The following is a 5,608-nucleotide window of genomic DNA, read 5'->3' as shown; positions in this document are numbered from 1 at the left end:
GGTCACCACCTGCAGAACTCCTTTATTGGGGATATCTTGCTAACTGCCTATGCTTTCCACCTGTTGTCTATTCCATTTTCACAACAGCATGTGAAATTGATTGTCAATCAGTATTGCTATCCTTGCTACCTTAGCAAGATTTATTGAGAAGAAAGTTATGAGGCTAGAAGAATTTTGATAACTGAATTCGTTCACTATCAGTGTATTGGTACAATCTGAGAAATAATTATTACACTACCAAGACACACAAATTCATCAATCTTTTTTATTGTTTATCTATAACTTGCAATCAAACAATCCATGTAATCTATCAAGCACAACTCTCTTGGTGTCCAGTCTACTAGCTACTGTGCTATTATTCCAAATACAATCAGCATTAGGCTTAAGTTTTTCAATCATTTCATTCAGAATTATTCTCAGACATTTACTGTGGCCTATAGGCCAAAAAGCATAACAATGAAACATGCCTGGAGTTATATATTAATACAGCTTTTTAAAAAGATGTAAAATACAATAAAATTATATAAAATACATTATTATTGTAACTGTAATATAGAGAGGAGTGGCAAGCACAAAAACGTTTGATAACTTCAACTAAGTTGGATGCATTCAACAAATGGCAGCACAGCATTGAACAACCTGGAAAGATTTTCCTCGAAAATAAGACCTAACCTGAGAATAAGCCCACTCTGTCCCACTGTCTGGTGGTACAAGATGGGGTGAGGTGCATGCGTAAAAATCAAGCTAGGGTGTGGGTGGGGGTGAGGAGCTGCCCCATGCACTTACCTTAGAACCGCCGCAGCCAGGCCTCCCACTCCTGACACCTGTTGCATCACTGCCTGACTTCTTCTGTGGCTGCTTCTACTACTAATATATGCTACCGACATCCATGTCAGACAGGACAGTAATCTTTAGAGCTCCTAAGAAGGCATGAGAATAAGCAAAACAATTTAAGTTCAATAATTTCTCCTCCTTGTAGAGGATTTGTGTCATATTCAATGTATGTACACAGTGCAGCAATGGTAGAATGTCCACATGCTCCCATTTTGTACGATAATGTTATTAAAACATTTATCAGATGCTAAAGATTAATACAATATAAAGTTAAAATGAGAAAAGACAAAAGAGAAAAAAGTGAAATGAAAAAGTAAGAAGATACAAAATAAAAATATAATTAGAAACAAGAAAAACATATACATAGAAGCAAATCCAACTCATCTTTATAGCACTTACAAGCAAACATATCTTCACATCCTCTTTTTAAAAATTATATCGTATTCTTTCTTCCCATATTCAACATTTTTAAATCAGCAAATCCTTAAATCACCAATTCATTTTTTTCTGTTTTTAGCCAAAAGTGTAATTTATCCCTGATCAAACAGGTCAATTTTGCAATTTCTGCAAATTCTGTCATCTTCACAATCCATTTCCCTTTTTAGGTATTTGAATATTTTGTTTGTGCATATAATAACCTTGCTGCAATCACCATATATAAACCAATCATTCATTTTCTAATTGGCTATCCAGAAGCACAATGACCACATTTTCCACTGTTTCTCTTTACTCATAGAAATAACCCTCCTTTTGCTGAGAGAAAGAGGGAGGGAGGGAGGGAGAGAGAGAGAGAGAGAGAGAGAGAGAGAGAGAGAGAGAGAGAGAGAGAGAGAGAGAGAGAGAAATAAGCCCTATTGACTTTTTGTGAGAAACAGAAAATATAATGTTGTGCTATTTTGATTATGAGTTTTGAGGATTTCAATAAAAATAATAAATTATAGAGTAAATGTAAATAATGCTTTCATCATAGAGTAGGATATTATTTTATATTAAAATTACTTCTAAATTGCTGTAAAAATAAATTTGGAAGTCACTTCTTTATCATTCTTCTTTTTCTTTTCTTTGATTTCTGCACTTCGTTCTTTCTTTCTGTCTTTGTTCTTTCTGTCTTTGTTCTTTCTTTCTTTAATTCTTCTTCTTTCATTCCAAATATTAGCGCTTGATCGTTTTGATTCTGTATTGACTATTTAAAAAATATAAAAAACCACACACACTCACATCTCATTGTGACAAAGTCATTTTGCTATTCCCGGATAACGCAGTCACAGTTTCCGGTCTGCTGAAATAAACAAATGCTTCTTAATCATATGTTATGACACTCGGTAGTTCTACACAGAAGTGAAAACATTGGTTTCATTGTTCATATACATCTAACTTATCCAAATGCTGGCATTACAAACAAAGAAAGCTAAACTTTTTTTAAAAAAAGATGGTTTTTTGCTGCAAAAACCATGAATCTCTTCACACAGAACCAGCTTATAGTCTTTCCAGAAAGTAAAATATATGTACACAAAGGACAGTGAGACTCAATAAGGACTGGAGAACAGAATCAGCCATCCAGGACTGTCCAAGAATAGCTGAAAAGTTATCTTGAGAATCTATCTTCATATTTTGCTATGCTTCCTGTTTAATATAATTGAAGACTGTCACATTTTCCACAGTGTTGTGAATAAATAAGTATACTTATAGACAGCATTATAATCACAATCATGAACCAAGTTCCAGATCAAGAATATCCTTTCATAAAATAAATCTTGCACTAGAAAAGGTGTTTTATGACATGACACTGAGCAGATAGGGACTAGTAACTGCATGCAGAAATTCACTGTGCCCAGAGGTTGAATCAATCATAAACAGATTATCAAAAGTAAATTTCTTGGGAGCAAAAAGGTATTGTATGAATATTATTTCACTATGTTGCCTATCAGTGGCAATCCAGTTATATTGGTATACATCAGATAAAGAGAAATTATGCCAGAATACATAACTCTATAGTAATTGCAATAGTAGTATACTCATTCCTTGTCAACCTTCTGTTCATCTAATGCCCACATCTACAATATGTTGCATGACATGTTCTCTGCATTATTACAGTATTCCTTGATGTCTCTGAGCATTGGTAAAAGCCTGTTCTGTGTTCATATGATTGTTGCTACTTGATCAATGACCCATACATAAAGTTCAAGTACTGAAAAAGAAACAAACTCTGACCATTGAACATTTAAGTTTAACTTTAATAAAATGCATACTTGTCCATAGATTTTTTTTTTTTAAGTTTTTGTTCAATGAGAACATTGGTCTTTAAATTGGGGATAATTTGGCCGTACTCCAAATTGGGAATATCCCAAATATATTTTTTTTAAATAAATTCTGCCCATAGAAGCTGAAATGAAATAGAGTAACTTCGTCCTCAAACTCCCCTGAGCAGCTTTGTTTGCCAGCTTTTCCATATTTTGTAGCTGGTCTTGCATCTTCCAAATGACCTGCAAATACATGCCTCTCTTGTTGGGGTTAAGTCAGGTGATAAATTAAATGAATTCCCTCCATTACTTTTAGAGTTTCACAGATATGAAACAGAAATACTACTATATAGCATATCTTTTCCATTATAGAAGCCCTTGGCAAAGGCTTTGCTGGTGTTTTGAAGCGTCTTGGAGAGTGTGTGGGTTCACTTTTTGTTCCTGTCATCTTTAGTATCTTTTATTCTTTTTTTTTTCTACAGTATCATTATATATTTTTCCTTTGATTTTAGTGTTTTATTTGCAAAATGAAGAAAGTGGGTGGGAGTCATGTAGCATATACATTTAAATAAATAATAATACATATAACTTTATCAAGCATCATGTTTTAAAATTCAGGCATTAGGCATGTCACTGCCCGGAAGCCAAGCAACACTGCTAAACATGATTCGGAAAGTGTAGCTTCTTCTTTTTCTGAACTTACAGGGACAAAAATGCTCAATCACAAATTAGACATCACCTGTCTGTTGCTTTTCAAATCAATCAGATCGGATGTTATCCCCAGATACCAATATGACAATCTGCCTTTGTTGGTTTTAATTTTCTAGGTGAAATAAAAGCTAGAAATCTGTATTACTTTACAGAATTACATTTTGTACTGCTTTTAGTAAAGTGAGTATTCTTGAAACACAACTACTGTCCTTGTTAATGCACCTGTTCCAGGTTAATGAGTGATGCCCCCACATATTATTCCTATACAATTATGCTCGTGCATAATGAGTGGTGACAAGCAGTATAGATGGCAATGGGGAAATGGGTATTGCTTTCCCACATGATTCTCTGGTCATAAATTGTTTGGGGCATTCTTATTTTCAAAATTAAAAGCATTTTCCCTGTTATCATCCATATTCAGAAGACAGTGACTTAAGACTGTCTATAATCATATTACATACTCTACATCAGGACTATATGCTACCTCCAGAAAAGGTATGTGCTTCTGGCAACTGTTGGCTTAATGCCATAACTTATCTTTTCCCTTGTGGTTAAAATAATTTAGCTCAACATTATGGAGAGTTCCCCTTCACTTCCTGTCACATTTATCTTGTGACAAAGATTGGTTGCTAGTTCATTTATGGCTACAGAATGTGACTACTAATGACAAATATTGAATATATATCAGGGATAAGATTGGCTCACAAGCAATAGCAGCATCTAGTGGCTCTGAGCTGAAGAAATGTACTAGCATATGTAATATTCAATCAGGCCCTTTTTTGCTTTACAGTAATGATGGTGATTATTATTTGCATTGTACTGTATGGTTCATGCAAAATATGTGACACTGAAGACCATTAAGCATGAGACACAAAATTCTGATCAATCACACATAGCTTAATGACTTGTTCAGCAATAACAAGATCTCAATTACCCTTGATTAGCTCAATCATTCAACTGAATGATGTCCAGGGCACATATTCTCCTTTATCACCAGAACAGTTGAGACTATAAACTGACTTACACATTCCCCAAAAGCAATGAAATGAATTTTAAAAAAATTGAAACATTAGCAGTCAATGTTGAAGGTGCCTTTCCACCTTTAAAAAAAATACATAGATGAAAGATTATTTGATGGAAGATATCATAGCTCAGTTGCACAGCGTGTGTTTTGTAGGCAAGGTGGTCCCAGGTTCAGTTCCTAGAACTTACAGTTAAAAGAAGGTCAACTAGTAGATGACAGGAAAGACCTCTGCTCATGACTCTGGAAAACTGCTTCAAGGATGGACAATCCTAGGCAGGAAAGATAAATGGTCTAACATTAGTGCACAAGGCATCTTGCTATACTATCGACAAGGAGTGAACCAGCCCTTGTGTTCTTCTGCATAAATCTTCTCAAAGGAGTACCAGAGAATGTCTTTACTCTGTTTGGAATTTTCTATTATGATGATATATGACCTGTTGCTTCCTCCTGGGAGGGGATGATTTATAACTGTTTTCAGTTACATATGTAAAAGCTTTAAGAAGCTTAATGGGTTTGCTGAATGCACACCAACATAGTCAGACCAGCCATTAGGCCCAAGGCATTAAAATGGGGAGGCAGCAATGAAGTGTTATATGGTAGATCTACACACTTCTTGAAGTTGCAACAACAAGCTTCTTTGGTATCTTCAGGAGTAACGCAGGAAATATCCAATCACAAGGGTTGAAGCAAAGAATTCTGGTTAGTACTGAATACTGAATGAGGCAAAGGAGAATTTTATGTTTCACTGCTTTGGATCAGTTCTACTTTGAAATAGCACAGCAATGATATAGGAAAGCCC

General features: G+C 34.9%; 1 long non-coding RNA gene across 1 annotated transcript; it reads right to left on the bottom strand.

Annotated features, from left to right (window-relative positions):
* Positions 1-416: 416 nt before the first annotated feature.
* Positions 417-5,079, bottom strand: LOC148125517 (uncharacterized). The gene is made up of 3 exons (XR_015743984.1): positions 4,998-5,079; positions 787-920; positions 417-639 (listed from the first exon to the last, which is right to left on the bottom strand). It is a non-coding gene; the product is annotated as an uncharacterized LOC148125517 (long non-coding RNA).
* Between the last annotated feature and the right edge of the window lie 529 nt (positions 5,080-5,608).

Source organism: Pseudonaja textilis, chromosome 5 (assembly GCF_049901715.1).
Source record: "Pseudonaja textilis isolate UNSWEBS1 chromosome 5, rPseTex1.2, whole genome shotgun sequence".
Lineage (NCBI taxonomy): Eukaryota > Metazoa > Chordata > Lepidosauria > Squamata > Elapidae > Pseudonaja > Pseudonaja textilis.
This window is presented reverse-complemented; position numbering and strand designations above follow the sequence as displayed.